Raw genomic sequence first — 18,795 nt, forward strand, 5'->3', positions numbered from 1 at the left:
CTTGGATCCTGCCCTCAACACAGCATAAGGGACACCCCACGACCCTGTGGGGCCTCCATAGCCCTACACACCTGCCTCCTGGGGGCTGCACCTCCTGGGGTCTGTAATACCATAAAGGTGCCAGATAGTCTTACTGATCTAGAGATAGCTTACTTCCTCCTACTGCTAATCTCTGTCTTTTGCTTTACTGTACTTTCAGTTCTTCCAATACCTTTGTAACTTCTTTCGTGTATTAAGGTCTTCCTATTAAGCCAGTATGAATCTCCTGGCTGTCACTGATACTGGGTATGTCATTTAAAGCATTAGATTGTGTCTGAAGTTGTGGTAGTGTGGCTATTACTGTTTTCGGTGTGCTCAGAGTTAGCACAGAGAGGCACTTTTACCACCCCCCCACCACATGCTGATTGGCAGCATTTCAATATGTAGGCTAACTTTAAACCAGCATCAGATAATCTCCCCGGTAAACAATCACACACGTAGAATGCTTGTGTTTCGATGCTGTGGGATTCGACAAGGAATTAGAAAGTCCACCTTTCGACTACTCTCAAAAACTTCCTCCCCCACTGCAAAATGTATGCAAGAAAGAGAGAAAGCAAACACATTCTACTAATGGTGTAAAATCACACTCTAAACCTTTAGATCTTTTTCGTTGTTGATTTCATGCAATTCCTTTGATAAAGCTGGAGGGTAAAAAGGAAAGGAAGGAAGAATGAAAGGACAGGACAGAAAAGGACAAGAAAATAACGAAAAGCGCAGTTTGGAAATAAGAAGAAATTAAAAGGATTTCTCAATGTAGAAAACTCTTCTTTTGTTTTCATTCACTCAAAATAGTTTACAACAGGGGCATTCCCCCTCTACTGCAAAAAAAGGAAAAAACAGCGATGTTAGACTTTAAAAATTAAAGATAGCAATTGTTTATACTGACTTTCCTCAAAAAGCCAAATATGTGGGCATGAAAGATAGTACCCTTCAAAAACGCTCAATCTTTAGAGGAACCTAGATTAACAGACATGGCATAGAACAATTGAAGACATAATAAACTATGGTGTTTAACAGAATCCAGTGCTCAAGAGGCCTAAGAAAGAGAACATACCTTGGAAAAGCAGGCAGAGGTGAGTGTCAAACTTAGATTGGGCCTATGCGATACGACCTTTATTTTTTAAAGAAAGCAACGCTAGTCCAGTCCCCAAGTCCCCCTCCTCCCTTCCCCTCTTACTCCTAGCCATGTTGATTTATGGCTTCTCAAACAAATCAAGACGTCCTTCTCCAGTGATACATTCTCAACAGTCAAATATATACAGAATGATACCTAGCCTGACTCATAAGAACCCACAGACATCACACTGAAAATATATAGTGGTATCAGGTTAACCAAGCGGTTGGCTTTTCTTTTCCTTAATCTTGTTTTATATGAGACATGCTCTTTTATATCAACCTAAACTAGTACTGTATATATTATCTTCATTCCAGAAAACACAATGCAACATGTGCTGATGACAGAATGTGAGAGAAGCAGAAAGAGGTTGCAGCATTTGCTCGGGGAAGAAGAGGAATTTGAAATTTTATCAATACTGATGTCATAAGGGATAACTTTTGGAAGGAAATGAATATTTGTCCTGGATCCTAAAATAATCTGGGGAGAAAAGAATAAGAGTGAACTTACAGAAAGATGAATGGCACAAGGGATCCCAGAGAGACAGAGAATTGGCAGATAGCAATCACCAAATATCTCTCTCCTATTTTTTTTACAGATATATGTTACAATTTCCAGACATAATGGTGCTTCCTCACATAGTCAAAAACCCTGCCAGTATTTGACTATATTATTGTCATAGTATATTTGAGGATCTTAAGTCCATGTGATGAGATGGAAAGAGCACTGGTCTGCATGCAAGGAGACCTGGGTCTCTATTCCAGCTCCGCTTCGTGACGTGGCCTCATCTTTCCCTAGACCTGTGGCTCCTCATCTGAAAGAGGGAATAATATTCACTGACCTAAGATATGCCTGAAAAGTCAAGCTAAAACTGGGCTACCGGCCAAAATTTGCCCCTCGGGCAGCCAAATAACTGTGGTCTGCCCGAAATGCCAGAGCAGTATGTCAGGAGCCAGACTCTGGCCCCCAGGCCCCAGTGCCTGTTATTCACGCTCCACAGGGCATCTAACCAGAAGGGAACTGTACCCGCCTTGACAGATCCCCACTCTCTCCATAGGAAACCCAGAGATGTCTTTCAAAAACTTCAGCCTCTTGAACAAAGTGACTGCCGTCTACCCTGGTTGATCACTCTCTCGTTAGCTCCATTCCCTACTCTGCATTCCCATTGGCCCGTTGGGACAACAAATGTCCTTTTAAGCCCTCTGCACTATCAGGCTGCAAAGGAGGGTGGTGATCTTGTCAAGAGTGGTGCTAAACTACCCACAGCCCTTTCCTTAAGGCTTTTCTAGGTATCAAATGAAAGCCTGTGAAGCACCTAGTACAGAGATACCTACTCTTGTTGTACTTGGCGTACTGCACTTCACAGCTATTGCATTTTTTTAAACAAATTGGTTTGAGGCAACCCTGCATCAAACAAGTCTATGACCATCATTTTCTAACAGCAGGTGCTCACTTTGTGCCTCTGTCCTATTTAGGTAATTCTCACAATACTTCAAGCGTTTTCAATATTATTACGTTTATTATGATGATTTGTGATCAGTGAAGTTTGATGAAACTACTGTAATTGTTTTCAGGCACTGCGAGCCATGCCCACATAAGACAATGAACTTAATAAATGCTGTATGTTTTCTAACTGCTCCACTGACCAGCGGTTTACTCATCTACTTTCCCCTTCCTCTGGCCTCCCAATTCACTGAGACCCAGCCATACTGAAATAGGCCAGTTAATAACCCCACAATGGCCTCTATGTGTTCAAGTGAAAGGAAGAGTCACAAGTCTCTCAGTTTAAATCAAAAGCCAGAAATGATTAGGCTTAGTGGGAAAGGCATGTTGAAAGCTGAGAAAGACTGAAAGCTGGACCTCTTGTGCCAGATAGCCAAGTTGTAAATGCAAAGGAAAAGATCTTAACCCATTCTGTGCAGTTTGCTGCCAACAGTTATTTCTCAGGGCAAACAAGAAATAGATTAAAGAACATTAAAAGTACTATTTCAGCAAACTCAAGAATGATAAGGAAGAGAAACATCCTGATCGTGGATATGGAAATAATTTAAATGGTGTGGCTAGAAGATCAAACCACACACAGTATTTCCTTAAACCAAATCCTAATCTAGAGCAAGGCCCAAACTCTATTCAATCCTACGAAGGCTAAGAGAGGTGAGGAAGTTGAAGAAGAAAATGTTGAAGCTAGAAGATCTTGGTTCATGAAATCTAAAGAAAGACGCCATCTCCATCACCTAGAAGTGAAAGGTGAAGCAGTAAGTGCTGATACAGAAGCTACAACAAGTTATCCAGAAGATCTAGCTAAGGTCATTAATGAAGTCAGTTATACTAAATAACAAATGTTCAATGTAGACAAAACAGCCTTATGTTGGAAGAAGGAGTCATTTAGGACTTTCACGGCTATAGAGGAGAAGTCAATGCCTGATTTCAAAGCTTCAAAAGACAGCTGGGCACAGTGGCTCATACCTATAATCCCAACACTTTGGGAAGCTGAGGCGGGCGGATTATGAGGTCGGGAGATCAAGATCATCCTGGCCAACATGGTGAAAACCTGTCTCTGCTAAAATACAAAAAAAAAAAAAAATTAGCCAGGTGTGGTGGCACACACCTATAGTCTCAGCTACTGGGGAGGCAGGGGGAGAGGAATCGCTTGAACCCAGGAGGCGGAGATTGCAGTGAGCAGAGATCACAGCACTGCACTCCATCTCAAAAAAAAAAAAAAAAAAAGGTTGACTATTGTTGGGGTGAATGCAGCTGGTTACTTTAAACTGATTTACCACTATGAAAATTCTAGGATCCTTACTAATTATACTAAATCCGCTCCACCTGTGCTCTGTAAGTGGAACAATGAAGCCTGGAAAACAGAACATCTGATTACAGCATGGTTTACTTAGTATTTTAAGTCCACTGTTGAGATCTACTGCTCAGAAAAAAAGATTTCTTTCAAAATATTACCGCTCCTTGACAATCAATCTGGTCACCCAAGAGTTCTGATGAAGATATACAAGGAGATTAATGTTGTTGTTATGTCTGCTAACAAAACATCTATTCTGCAGCCCATGGATCAAGGAGTAATTCTGACTTTCAAGTCTTACTACTTAGGACATACATTTCATAGGGATATAGCTGCCCTAAATACTGATTCTTCTGATGGATTTTGGCAAAGTAATTTTAAAACATTCTGTAAAGAATTCATCATTCTAGATGCCATTAAGAACATCTGTGATTCATGGAAAGAGGTCTAAATATCAACATTAATAGGAGTTGGGAAGAAGTTAATTCATGGCTGACTTTGAAGGGTTCAAGACTTCAGTGGAAGAAGAAACTGCAGATGGGATACAAATAACAAGAGGAGTAGAATTAGAAGTAGAGCCTGAAGATGAGACTGAATTGTTGTAATCTCATGATGACACTTTAGTGGATAAGGAGTTGCTTCTTATGGATGAGCAAAGAAAGTGGTTTCTTGAGATGTAATCTACTCCTAGTGAAGATGTTGTGAACATTGTTGAAATGACAGCAAAGGATTTACATAAACTTATTGATAAAGCAGTGTCACGGTTTGAGAGGATTGACTCCAATTGTGAAAAAGTTCTATTGTGGGTAAAATTCTGCCTAACAGCATTGCATGCTACAGAGAAATCTTTCATGAAAGGAAGAGTCAATCAATGGGACAAACTTCATCATTGTCTTAAGAAATTGACTCAGCTACTGCAATCTTCAGCAACCACCACCTTGATCAGTCAGTAGCCATCAACATTGAGGTTAAGACCCTCCACCAGAAAAAAGATTATGACTTGCTGAAGGCTCAACTGATCATTAGCATATGTTAGAATGAAGTATTTTTAATTAAGGTATGTATATTGATTTTTTACATAATTCTATTGCACCTGTGACAGACTATAGTATAGTGTAAACATAACTTTTATATATACTAAGTAACCAACAAATTTATGTGACTAAGTTGATTGCAATATTCTTTTTATTGCAATGGTCTGGAATGGAACTAGCCACATCTCACATGGATGCCTGAATTTATTTAATAGTAAGCATTCAAAAACACCCATGGTTTTCCTCCTTTCCTATTTACCACTTAAAATAAGAAATACAGGTAGCATATGATGAAAAATTAATATATAACTAGAAAACATAATTTTAAAGATAACATTTACAATGGCAATTACAAAAATACAAAGTACACAAAACTAAATCTAAAAAATAGTGTATACATACCCTTTGTATAAAATTATAAATTCTCTTAAAAGACATTAAATAAGAACTAAATAAATAGAAAGAGTTACTATAGTTATGGATAGAAAGACTCAGACTCAATGTCCTAATGATGGCATTCTCTTTTAATCAGCCTATAAACTCGATGTAACTCAAATCAAATCTCAACAGTATTCTTGTGAAACCTTGAAAGACAATTATAAAATGTATATGGAAGACAAAGGCCCAAGAAAAGTCCAGACACTCCTGAGACACTTTTGCAGAAGGACATTTTTAGGGATGTGTCCTGGCCAATACCAAGGTTTATTAAAAAGCTATAATAAAGTTTGGTTAGGGCAAAAGAGTGGCTAAAACAAATGCTTAAAAATTGATTCTAAGTTCCAGGAAAATCATTTTTCCATATGGAAGAAAATTAGAATAAATGCCTACCTCACACTACACACACACACACACACACACACACACACACTCCACATGGATTAGAGAACCTCAATTTGAAAGGCAAACAAAAACAATAAAGCCCTTTAGAAGATAGCAAAGGAGAGTATCTTCATGACATCAGAGTGGAAAAAAAAGCTTTCTGAAACAAGATATAAACAGTGCTAACCATAAAAGATTGATAAATTCAACTACATTAAAATTAAGACGTTAGATAGCAGAAGGTTGGCAAAATTCCAACTTCTATGTGGTCTATAAATCTATTCAGCTTCGCAAAGGCATAAATAACCTTTTTGCATTCATTGGAACTATGTTCTGACAATACATGCCATAACTCAGATTCAGCATATGGTTGGCTCATCTTTGACTTTGTCCACAATTAGATTATTAGCACTTCTGGTTTAACCTGAGTATATTTGAATGGATGTGGTTTATACCTAGAACGTTCATGAGTAGACATAACACTGCTCAGAATAACATGGCCTGCAATTCAAGTCAAGCACCACATGCCATCATTATAGGCACTGCTACAGAAGGAACAGGATTGTACAGCATCTCTTCTTCACTCTCTGTGCAGTGTTCTATGTTTATGATCATTCACACCACAAAGTTCACTCTTGTTCAGCTAACTGCTGAGATTTATCTGCTACTCCAAAAACTACCAGGAGAAATATATTATCAGTGAAAGCAAGGACAGAAAACTCTAGGGTAGATCAACTTCTAACCCCACGAGAGAAGGTAATCTACTGTCTCCCACACAGCCATGATTTTGTACCAAAAGCCTCCCTCAGTGAGCCTGTCAATCTTCCATTACTTTCTCCTCTCATTCATTCTACCATGCATTCTTCACCAATATTCTACCATTCACTCTACATGTTGACATAAATACAATAATATATGTATATAGTCTGAGACAATAAGAAAGAAAATTTCACCCACATATGACTTATGTTTAAGGTGATGTCAAAGTTTTCAAGATGTCCCTCACATATATCAAAAGAGATGCTTCTGTTAGCATGATAGTATCTCACCATAACACTCTGTTACTGATAGTAAGTTATTTCTTGGGGACCCCAAGGAATGGAACCTCATAAACTTTCAAAGCATTTCATGTCAGATTACTGAGTAATTACATAGCATTGTAATTTTAGAATTTCCTCTTTGGATGAAAGCAGTTATATTTATAATTTTTCCTATAATGGAAGTAGAGCACTCTAGTGAATCAACTATTTTAATAGGACAGATTTGGAGAAGTAGTTATTGTTAATGACTATAAGAGATGTCAATAAAACACAGAACTGACTTTCAACAGATAATTATAATAATTCATTCCCAAATCCAGATTACAAAATAAAGAACTGCAATAAAAAATGATTTTCAAGTTCACTGATCATAAAGAATTTCAATATTATCTAGGGAAAACAATTTACCCTAATCTTTTTACTCAAATTAACTTAATGAACCACAGGAGACTGAAGACATTTAATTCAATTCAATTGAGCAGCAACTTCTTGAGCAGCTACTACATTCCAGACCCCAGAGTTACAAGGGGAGGCCACATTTCCTTCCCCTAAGTGGTTCATAAATGTCCTTTATTCCAGGAAAATTATTAGGCAAAATACTATTTCTTTCTTATTATCTATATAGTGACTAGCTAGACAATTTATAAATGTCCTTTATTTCAGGACAATTATTGGACAAAATATTTCTTATTAGATATATAGTGTTAAGCTAGAAAGTGAATGAAAATTCAATGGAATTGTTTAGGTTTGTTGTGGAAAACATACTCAAAGAAATTATCAAATTTAAGATAGTGACTATGTCTGCCAGGAGAAGGGGACATATGATCAAAGAGATTACTAGGAGGTTTCAACTGTGTTTGTCTGGCTTTATTTCATTAGCTGAGTGGTAGGTACAAAAATGTTTACTATATTGTTATTTATACTTTTTGTATATCTTAATGCCAGAGGTCGCAAATTTGTCTGTGTGAAAAATCAGACTTTGGTGATGACCTTGAGCAGTAGTATATAAATAACTCCCACAAGCTTATCGTTCCAATAACGGAATGCTGGGCACAAATAGGTTAATATTCTCTCCTACATTTCAAATCACACAATTTTCATGATAGAATGAAAACTAGTCTTGAAAGGCTTAAGTGATTTCCTACATTTCTCCCAATCTATTTCATAAGACACTGACATGCTGCTTGAAATCAAAAGTTCTATGGCAAATGAATTTTTAAAATTCTTCAAGAGTTAAATGACTGTCTTTAGTGCAGAAAATCTCTGAACCTTTAACATGTCAGTAAATACCACATCTTACCAAGAACAGGATATATAATTCAACACTTCCCAAAATTGTTTTGAACATGGAACTTATTTTTCCCTCTGAGCTTTCTTCCTTTTGAAATATTCATAATGATCTCAGGGGACATAGTGTTCCTGGGACACAGTTTGAAAAATGCTCTGCAAAAATAAACCCACTTCAGGACATGTTCTACGTTACCACTGTACCCAATTATGCCCATCCCTAACCCAATAACCATCCTTCATGCTTACATGACTTTGTCCATGCAGTCCTATCAGTCTGCACTGCCTTTAAGCCTTGAGAAATTCCTGGTCAACCTTCAAGACGCAGGTGAAATCAAACCTTCCCCAACCTTTCATTTCTCCAGGTAGAGTAAATTACCTCTCCAGAAGGTTCCATAGCTGTACAGATATTTTCCATACCACATTTCCTGCTGCAACAGTTATTTATGTATGAAACCAAGTCTCTAGATGGCAAACTGTGCAACTGCTTCTTGGTACTCTTCACAATGCCTAGCACAAAGCCACAGTCAAGCAAAAGTAGGCTCTCAGTAAATATTTGTTGAATGGACATAACATATTGAATGGAAGTGGTGTTTACCTGCATGACTAGAATTTTCTTCCTCAATTTCCCAGGTACTCTCAATGCATGTTCATAGCTTTTCCATTTTTATTTTCGATTGAAACACTAACAAGAATAAAAACAAAGAGACATAAAGACTGAATGTGACAAAGACTGAGATAGAAATGAGGAGAGACAGAGACAGAGAAAGAGAAAAGAACGAGATGGCTGAACTGGTGAATACCAAATAAACAAATCATGAGTCCATTCAAGAGATTCCAAGACTGACCAACAAAGAAAATCATAAATCAATACGAAGCTCGGAGCAGATGCATGGGTTTGGTAATTTATAAGACTCACTGTAGGTGGACAAGATGGCTGACTTGGGTTCACTCTGAACTACTTACAGATATCTGAGAGGACCCATCCCCTTATTTTTATACCCTAAATTAAACAGCCCGCATTCACTACCACATTTTCATCATTTCAGCTGTCATCTCTTCTATTCAGCAGAATTTTATTTCTATTTTCCTTTCTGTTTATGAGACTCCCCCACTGGCATTGCAGATTGGTTATATATCAGCTTCGAATAAAATAATAATAATAAAAGCAAGCTGGCAATTTCTTTCCAATAGAATATGCTACATATTTCATAAAATAGAAGCCAGAGGAGTTTTATGATTCCTGAACCAAAACCTTCCCACATCTGAAAACTAAATGGAAGAAAAATACAAAGAACATGTCAAAGAAAAAGAAACCTGAACATTTGCTCTCCAATCAAAGGGAAATATCCAGGTGATTAATTTGATTAATGAGTTGTTTTCATTTTTTTTACATGAGTTATATCCTGATTTGCATTTCACAGATTCAGTTCAGTGCGAGTGTTCATGGATATAAATGTACATACCAGAGGAGGGGTTTTCTTTTCCTACTGACATGCTTTTTTCAGTACAGAATGTCTGGCTGGCTCATGCTCTTAGCCTGACAACACCTTCTCTGCCAAGTTTTATTTATATTTTCAAGCCACGTCTCTATCCTGGTATAGGAGACAATCTGGTCTAGTGAAAGGAGCACTGGACAAGGAGTCCAAGAATCCTGAATTGCGACGGTGCCTCTCGGCTGTAAAGTTATGTATCTCTGCAAGCCTGACATTCTTTCAATCTGTAAATTGGAAGAGTTGACAAACACACCTCTAGAACTCAATCAAAGTCATTTTATTTTCCTCAGAATAACTGTGGAAAAGTAAAATGGCATGGAAATTTTAACATGATGTGTACTTCTACAGCTCCTCTTCACAAAGAGCCAAAATGTGTAAGGAAGTATTTCCAACAAAACAAACCAAAACCTTGGCCTAAAATCCTAAAATGTATCTCTTCCTAAAGATAGACCAAATACTATTAGGATACTTAAATCTCAGAATATCAGTGATAGAAAACTTTTTCATTATCTAGGTGAAGGATTTTTATCTCATTTGAAAGATAACACTAATAGCTAAATAACCTTACATGTTAGGTATTATTCTAAGCACTTTGTGTGAGTTCCTGTAATCTTCATAATTTTATGAGGTAAGTAATGGTATTTTCTTGTAAAGAAAACTAAAGCACAGAGAAGTTAGATTAGCTAGCCAAGGCCACACAGCTTACAGAGCTGGTGGAGCTGAGACCAGAACCCAGGCAGTCCAGAAACCAAGTCCTCACTCCTTACCACCTGCTATGCCACTGTTTAGTTTGAGAATCTCTGCTTACCACAGCTAGTAACTGACAAGCACAGTAATGCAGTTTTTGCATTCATAATTGCCTAAACAATTATTTACTAATTGATTACAAATTGTTCCCTGGTTAATAACATTTTCACAGAGTAAATAGATTTGAATCAATACCAACCAACACCTGATAGAAACTGCCACAGAGTCACAAGTGTTCAAAATGCCTATCATTGCTGCATTCTCTGTTGATGATAAGGTAACACCTATTTTGTGTTGCTAGCATCCGAAAATGGGGAAATACGTAGCTTGCTCCTATAGAATATGTCTTACTATTTCATTATTCTCCGTTAAATTTTACAACCACCCTGGGAGATAGCTGGGATCACTTCCTCACTCAGAGGCAGCGTAGTGGTTAGGACAGACCCTGGAACCAGAACAGCTGGGTTTAAATCCTAGTTTCATCTCTTATTTGCTATGTAATCTCAGGCCAGTTACCAAATCTTCCTGTGCTCCAGTTTCCTTATCTAGCTAATACAAATGAGAATACAAGTATCCACATCCTAGGGCTACCTAAAGATTAAGTAAGTTAATATGTGTAAAGTGCTTAGAAGCATTCCTGATTCTTAGTAGTACTCTATAAAGGTTAATTATTCTTTTTTATTAACATGAAAAGTGACTTGCCAAACATCACAAAGTCAGACGTAGCTGGATTCAATCCTGGTCTTGCAATTCCAAATGCCATCCACTTTCTTGAACAGAATTCCATGCTGTCTATTACTAAGAGTTACCATTCTCTTGAAATCCTGCTATGAGCCAAAGCACCCAATCATATGATCTTCCCCATAAAATTGCTCCAAGACTCACAGGGTAGGCAACTTTGTCCGTTTTGCAGATGATGAAAGCAAGGTTCTGGGAGGTTAAGTGATTCATCCTCACCTACTTAACCACTGAGTATTCTTTGTCTTAGTAAGCCCTAAATAACATTTAAAGTTCCTCACATACCCTTCCATGTATGCTATTTTTAAAGTGCCATCTAAAAGACATAAACTGTGATTTTCTTGCTTTGTTTGCTTTATTAGTCCGAGAGAAGAATTAAATCCCCGGCAAAAACAAAATGTTTGACTTGACTGAATTATCAAAATGAAATGCTGCCTCCATTAGATTCTTCATCTGCCTGCAGGGTGGCTCCAAGCATCTGAAATCTACCAAATGCAATTTTTTAGATGCGTACTATCAGGTATCAAGCCAAACACTCACCCATTTAAGAAAAATTACTTTAGAGGGCAAAGGGGAATGAAGAAGAATATTCTTCTCTGGGTTGGGAGGAGAAAATGAACAATAAGTGATATAATCTCTTCCCAGCAGCCTCACACAATGGTGTGTCTTGCAAATGAAACATACTGTGAAACAGCTTGTGAGAGGAGCTTCATCAACAATAAGTAATTTTTATTCAGATTTTATCGTTGAATACAATGAACATGATTAAATGTTTCAGATATGCCTATCCAGACCTTAAGCAAACCACTAAAAAATAAAAACTACTAAAAATCATCTTCTAAATCTGCTTTAGGAAGAGATTTAATTGCCAACTCGATGTGTAGAACTGATTTCCTACTTGATAGCACCGTTCTCAAGAAAATGGTCACAACATATTTGCACTTCCCACCTCGGCCTCTTTTTTCATCGCTTCGGATCCTCCCAGAGTTGCCAAATTGTTACAAAGTCAGTCCTTTCAAACCATTGCATTTTGAACTTCCTAAATCTTTAAGAGAGCCTCTGTGTATGAAAAAGAACAATAGCGCTTCAAAAGACATTTCTGCGAATTCTTCAATACTCCATTTCAATGCTGGGGTTTCAATCAAGGACATCAGCAGACAATTTCTGATTGCTTAGAAGTTGACTTTTATACAGCTTTGATTAGGTCGCCCTTCTCAATAGGAAATCAAGAAAATCTTTGATCCCTTTAAGTTCCCAGAATTGTCACCAAGCCTTGTCAAGATAGGGAGTGAAAGAGATGGGGGCTGGGGACCCAAATCCCTCTGACATCTCCAAACCCCCATTTATCTTCGAACCCCCGTCTATCTTGGTGCCTGCGCAGTTCAGTGCCATCCAGAATCACTCATCTCGGAGACCAAAAAAAAAAAAAAAAAAAAAAAAAAAGGGTGCTAATTCAAGGGGTGGGGATGGTTTATAATTTTATGGATTTCCCAAAGACCTATAATTGGTACGTAAGTGTACCATGGTGAACTGGATAATTAGGGGGTTCTGAACGTAAGACACCTCTAATTTATGCGACTACCTGAAACAGTTAAGTGTTGTAAAGTGCAGTGGAACCCCCACACGCCCTTTATTCAAAACTATCCACACTGTGAAAGTGCGTTTAACTGCCCAGCAGGAGGGGAGCAGGAGGGAGGGAGAAGCGACGGCGTGGACTCTCGCCCCGGTCCCAGTGGGCAGGCTAGCAGCTGCACTGGAGCATGCAGCCCGGAGGAGGGCTCGCCCGGGTCCAGATCCCAGGCAGAGAAATGCGCTCTTGCTCCCGAAAGCTCTACACTCGCCCCTCTTTCTAAAGGAACTAAACACAGGCGTGCACCGACATCCAAACGCACACGCAGACACCGACCCACGCGGGCGCGCACCCCAGCCTCGGCGACACACAGCCCGGGGCGCTAAGAGACGCCCGCGCTGCGGCGCTCTCCACTCCGCTAGCTGCCGCCGCGCAGCACAGAGCGGTCGGCAAGCTCCCCCAGCCTCCCCACCCCCACACCATTCCTTCAGACTCTCCCAGCCTAAGCGGAAGTGCCCCAGCAGACCCCCAACAATGAGGACTTGTGCGGTGCAGTTGGGGGGTGGGGGTAGTTCACACGGAGTGAAACGTACACAGTCTGGAGGGTCTGGGAGGAGGTAAAGCAGCAGCCAAGTGGCATCCGCCTCTCCAGGCAGCGTTCCCTCGTACCCTCTGCCTCCACCAGGCCCACCAGCACCACCAAAAAAAAAAAAAAAAAAAAAAAAGGAGAGAGAAAAGAAAAATTGCCTTAAAAAGTGCAGAGAAAAGACTCGCCCTCCCACCAGGGGTCACAATAATACTCCGGACGCAGCCAGCGGAGGAAGGCAGAGTCCGGGCTGCCGCAACCACCCTGGTTTTGAAATTTACTTTGTACACTCACCCAGTGGCCCCTTTCAGACGCCGCGACACGACCTCCCCCCATCTCGGACACCCTGACTCTGGGTTTCCTCGGCGGCTGACACCCTCTGGTGTGCCTGCTTTATGAGCCAAACGACAGAGATTTAAAGTTTCCCTGATAGGAGAAAAAAAAAAAAAAAAAAAAAAAAAACTGAGCTCTGCATCCAAGTCAGAGCGTCGAGTCTGGAGCATGGAGAAGGAAGAGGGGCGGGCTGGAGGGGACTAGGTGGGTGCGGGGGGAGCGGGTACTGGGGAGTGGATGGAGGCCGACTGGCGGCAGAGAACAGAGTCCACCGAGGATCCGAAGGAAGGCTGGGGTCCGAGGAACGCGGGATCCAGTTTTCACGGTGCCCGCGAAAGGGCTGGGATTACTGGGATAGGGAGGTCGAAGCAGAACGGCAGCGCTACCGAAGAGTAGGGAAGTGAGAACGGGGTTCGGCCGAGTGAGGAAAAGGGTCTGGCTAGCAGCAAGGCAGGGAGGGAGTTTCGGGAGCACAGGACAGCGGGAGAAGGCAGGCTCGGGGATGAATAGAGCCAGGACCGCAGGAGGAAAGAGGGAACAGGGGGTCCTGGAGAGAGACGAGTGTCTGGGATGGACAAGTCTGGAGACAGGATTGCGCGTGGTCAGAAGTAGGGAGACAGGGGCGCGGGGCTGGGGGACAGGAGAGAGAAAAAGAAGTCGCCCCTCTCCTCCCAGCAAGTGGAGGGAGAGGGCGGAAAACTGCTGCATTCGCCATCCTCGCAGCACCCCTAGCCAAACTGCCTCGTGGCGCGTCCCAGGAGCCCTCCTCCCCGCCTGGGGGCCCCAGCGAAGCCTCCTCCTGGCTCCCCGGCGCCGTGTCCTCGCGGGGCACCTGCCGCGCCGAACTCCAGGGTTGCCGCGCGCCCCCGCCGCGTCTCACCTCGCCTCGCCCAGAGCATCCTCCTCCGCTGCCGCAGCCGCCCAGGAAGCGGCTCCCCATGCCCGGCGGGCGGCGGCACTCAGGCGCGCTCTGCAGCCCGGGGAAGCCCGGGCGAGCGCCGAGCTGGGTCCATCCTCCGCGGGAGCCACGGACCCCGCGTCAGAGCAGGGGGAGGAGACCGCCCCCCGCACGGACCCGCCTCCTCCCGGCGGCCCCCGCCCCGCTGGCCCCCGCGGCGCCGCTCACCTGCTAGCTCCCCGGCGGCCGCAGCCTGGTCCCGCGCCCCTCGCCCCGGCCTCGCGGCTTCCGCTCCCTCCAGGGCGCTCTCTGCGCTGCCGGAGCGGGCTCCGAGAGCTTAGCCGAGTCGCGACGGCGACGAGGAGGTGGAAGAACGAGCGAGCGAGCGAGCGGGGGCGCCGCGGCTTGCAGTCGCGCCTCTGGAGCCCCTGCGCTCTCTCTCCATCCCGGCGTGGAAGGGGGAGAGCCGAGCGGAGAGCAAGGGGTCCCCGCCCCAGCTGCGCCGGCGTGAAGTGGGTAAGGGAGGGGGGGTTGTCACAAAGTATCCAGTGTTTTCTCCCCCATCACCGTCATCGGCCGCTGCTCCGCCTGGCCTCCCTCGTTTTTCTCTAGGGTCTACCCTTTTATCCGAGCCTCGAAACATACGCATACCCAAATATATGGAGTGTCAATATGGGCGAAAGAAACCACGAGGAAAGTCTCTGCGATGGCATGTTGCCCCCACGCCCCTTGGCAGGAGGGGGCGCTCGCTCTCAGCCGCCGGTGCTGGCTCGGAGCCGCCAGCGCTGTCTTGACTGAGGCTTCCCAGGCAAAGTTGGGCAAGTGCGGCGGGAGGAGGCTTGCATGTGTCACATTTCCACCAGTCCTAGCGAGAGACCCATGCTCCTGAGAGTATGCATACCGCGGTTAACTCCCCTACTCGTTTCTTTGAATGCCCGGGAGTAGACGATCCTCTGTGCAGGAGTCGGCTCCAGCGAGTACAGTGGGTTGCAGCTTACAAAGATCCTAGAAACACCAAATCGCGGAAAATATTGGGCCAAGCTGAAAATTCTTTCACCCTGAGACTGGATTCAACTCCAGGAAATGCCTGTTGTGTGGCGTACCTGTCTCCTGAAGCCTGAATGCAGGAGGAGCGAGTAGCCGGGTGAATCAAATCAAGTGCATAATATGCAGATTCTCACTGTACACAAGCTACCCTGCTGGACCCGGGTGCAGAAAAGGAAAGCAAAAGGCAGGCAACCCTTCCTTAAAAAGTTTACTGTTATTCTTTTGGGGGCTACACTCCTGTCGTCCAGCTGTGTAATAATAAAGCTAATGTAATGGATTTGTGCTTTTCTGTTTTGGAATTTTTTTCTTTTTTTTAATCATCGTAGCTTGTCACTCACCGATGAAAATTTAATGAAGCATTTAGGGTTGTTACCTCCAAAGTCAATGGACTAAAAATATTTAGCCTAATGCACTCCTTATGGAGCCAGTAGGTCCAGGGCTGGTACATACAAAGTCATCAAGAGACCCTCCCTTTCTCCACAAAATTCACGACCCATTAAACTGATTCCATAATAACAGCTTCCATACAAATGGAGGCCTGAGCAAACGGAGGCTGTCATGCACCACCTGAATAGACAGCAATTTACATAGAGACGAGAAAAATTTGTGAGGTCATAGCAGGATGCAATCTTGCAAGAAGAGTTGATCAGATGAAACTCTCAAAAATGTGGGAGGGAAGTCATATCCCTGATACTACTCAGTTTCTATCTACTAAGTATGACCAGATAATCTAAGGGTGGGGAGCAGGGAAACTATCCCAAGTCTCTCAAAGTTTTACAGAGTTCTAGAAAGCGGGGACAGTTGACACCAGATGTGTTTCTACACTACGTAAGAAGTTCAGGCTTACCAGGCAACTCAATTAAGATTAAGTTTAGTTTCTTCATTTATAAAGACACACTTCAGGAGTCTAAACTCAATACCAAGAAAACAGGCACAAATCTGAGAAGACGTGGTCGAAACAGGGGTGAGGGAGGGTAGAAAACTCTTACGCACTTCAGGTGGATTCACTGAGCTGGATTCACTGAGCTGAATCCACCTGTGATTCGGCTCACCTGTGGATTCAGCTGTGATTCAGCTCACCTGTGGATTCAGTGCGCTGAATCCGCCTGAAGTGCATAATCGTTTTCTATCCACCTGAGGTTAGAAAACTGTTAGGCACTTCAGGTGGAGCACAGGTCTAAATTCTCATTGACTACCAGAAATGTTAAAGTTTCTCAATGCTTTGCGGATAGCCTTGGAATATGCAAACCATCTACATGCATCTTAAGACTCTACTTATAAAACCTGCCGCCTTCACCTGCCTTTCACTTTGGCTTTCAATTGACATTTTGGTTATAGACTTTGAAGGGAATTCATGACACTGAATTGGCCAAGTACTGGAAATAAAATACTCTATCTCTGCTCAGTGTTGAATGAAGTCCACTATGGAAACTGGACAAATTCTCTTGATATTCAACAGGGTAACAAGCAAAGCTTTTCTCAAATCCAGGCATAGCATGTAGATGCCAAGTGCATACAACCTACTCACCAATGATCTTTCCAGTTAAAGTAAACCAAATCTTAAAGGAACATTTTAAGTTACGGTATTAAACATGTCATGAAACAGGTCACCTAAGAATTAGGTTTTTTTTTTTCTTTTGTTCTTTTTAAAATTACAATGTCATTTGTATTAAGTGTGGCATAAGAATAAAAATCTCAGTGAACATTTCTTTATCATCTACCCTGAAAAACAGTAAAATAAGAACAGCAAAGATGTATATATTGTTTATTATGTTCCAGACACAGTTATAATACTTTCCATATATTAATTATTTAGCCTTCACAACAGCGCATTGGAGAAGGCACCCTTATTGTACTGGATGGAGTATGGAGTTTGGAGTTTAATGGACTTGATTCACCTTTGACAAGTTACCTCTGTGTACATCAAACTTCTCAACTCTGCAATGGTGATGGATAACACTTGCTTCTTGAAATCACAGTAAGCCTTAAATGAGATAATATATTGGACCTGCCTGGCACTGAATAAATCAGTCACCCAGTAAACACCGATTACCTTCCCAGAATAATTCTAAAATAGTTCATTTTAATTTGACAGGAATTTACGGAATCCATTCTGTATATCAGGCACTGCAGTAGGCATTGGGAATAATGGTGATAAATCAGAAAGAGATTCTACCTTTGAGGATCTTGGAGTCAACCGAATAAAACACATGGGCATGAGCAGCCTGCATATGGGGAAAATGGGGCTTTATTGAACTTTATATAATTTATAACTGTGTACATGATTTTCAGGATATGCAGAGGAGCAGCCTATGTAAGTGCTGTTTGAAACTGACCTATTATGGAAATAAAAATCAAATGTGAGAAATCATAAGTCCTACTAGCAATTACTACTTCTCCAAAGAAATGGATGCAAAGAAGCCCATTTTGTGTATTGTATTTTATTTACTTCTATTCCTATAATTGTTTCAACTATAACACTCATTGGCTAAAGTGTAATAAAATTTTATGCTGTAAACTATGAGCTTTTTTCCTTTTCTTTAGCTCTATTGAGGTATAATCGACAAATAATGCCTCAATATTGTATATATTTAAGGTGTACAAGATGATGTTTTCATGTAGGTATACATTAGTATAATTAGCACAATCAAGCTAATTAACATATCCATACCTTCACATAGTTACTAATTTTGTATATATGATCAGAACCATTAAGATCTACTCTCTTAGAAAATTTCAAGTAGTAGTGCATGATTATTAACAATAGTCACCATGCTATACATTAGATCTCCAGAACTTACTCATCTTGCAACCAAGGTTTTTACTCTTTAACCAAAATACCCTCATTTTCTCCACTTTCTAGTCCCTGGCAACCATGATTCTATTTTGTTTTTGATGAGTTTGATTGCTTTAGATTCCACATGCAAATGAGACTATGCAGTATTTGACTTTGTATGTCTGGCTTATTTCACTTAGCAAAATGTGCCCTAGGTTCATTCATGTTGTCACCAATGGTAGGATTGCCTTCTACTTTAAGACTGAATAATATTTCATTGTAGACATATATACCACATTTTCTTTATTCACGCATCTGTTGGCAGTCATCAGGGCGATTCTGTATCTTGGCTATTGTGAATAATGCTGCAATGAACATGGTAGTACAAATATCTCCTTGAGATACTAATTTAAATTCCTTCGTATATATACCCAGAAGTGGGATCGCTGGAACATATGGTAGTTCTATTTTTAGTTT

At 41.5% G+C, this 18,795-nt stretch overlaps 1 protein-coding gene across 6 annotated transcripts in view; it reads right to left on the minus strand.

The window, feature by feature from the left end:
* The window catches only part of DAB1 (DAB adaptor protein 1), a 1,282,121-nt gene that overhangs the window by 439,600 nt on the left and 823,726 nt on the right, over positions 1 to 18,795 (minus strand). For 2 of the 6 annotated variants that reach the window (XM_074380885.1, XM_039474167.2), the window contains exon 1: positions 14,478 to 14,622. The exons of 2 other annotated variants lie outside the window; for them this stretch is intronic. The gene's annotated coding sequence lies outside the window, so the exon portion shown is untranslated. Of the gene's footprint in view, positions 1 to 13,558; positions 14,402 to 14,477; positions 14,623 to 18,795 lie in introns of those variants that run through there. 2 more of the 6 variants (XM_074380883.1, XM_074380886.1) reach the window with 2 other exon arrangements.

Source organism: Saimiri boliviensis, chromosome 11 (assembly GCF_048565385.1).
Source record: "Saimiri boliviensis isolate mSaiBol1 chromosome 11, mSaiBol1.pri, whole genome shotgun sequence".
NCBI classification, from domain to species: domain Eukaryota; kingdom Metazoa; phylum Chordata; class Mammalia; order Primates; family Cebidae; genus Saimiri; species Saimiri boliviensis.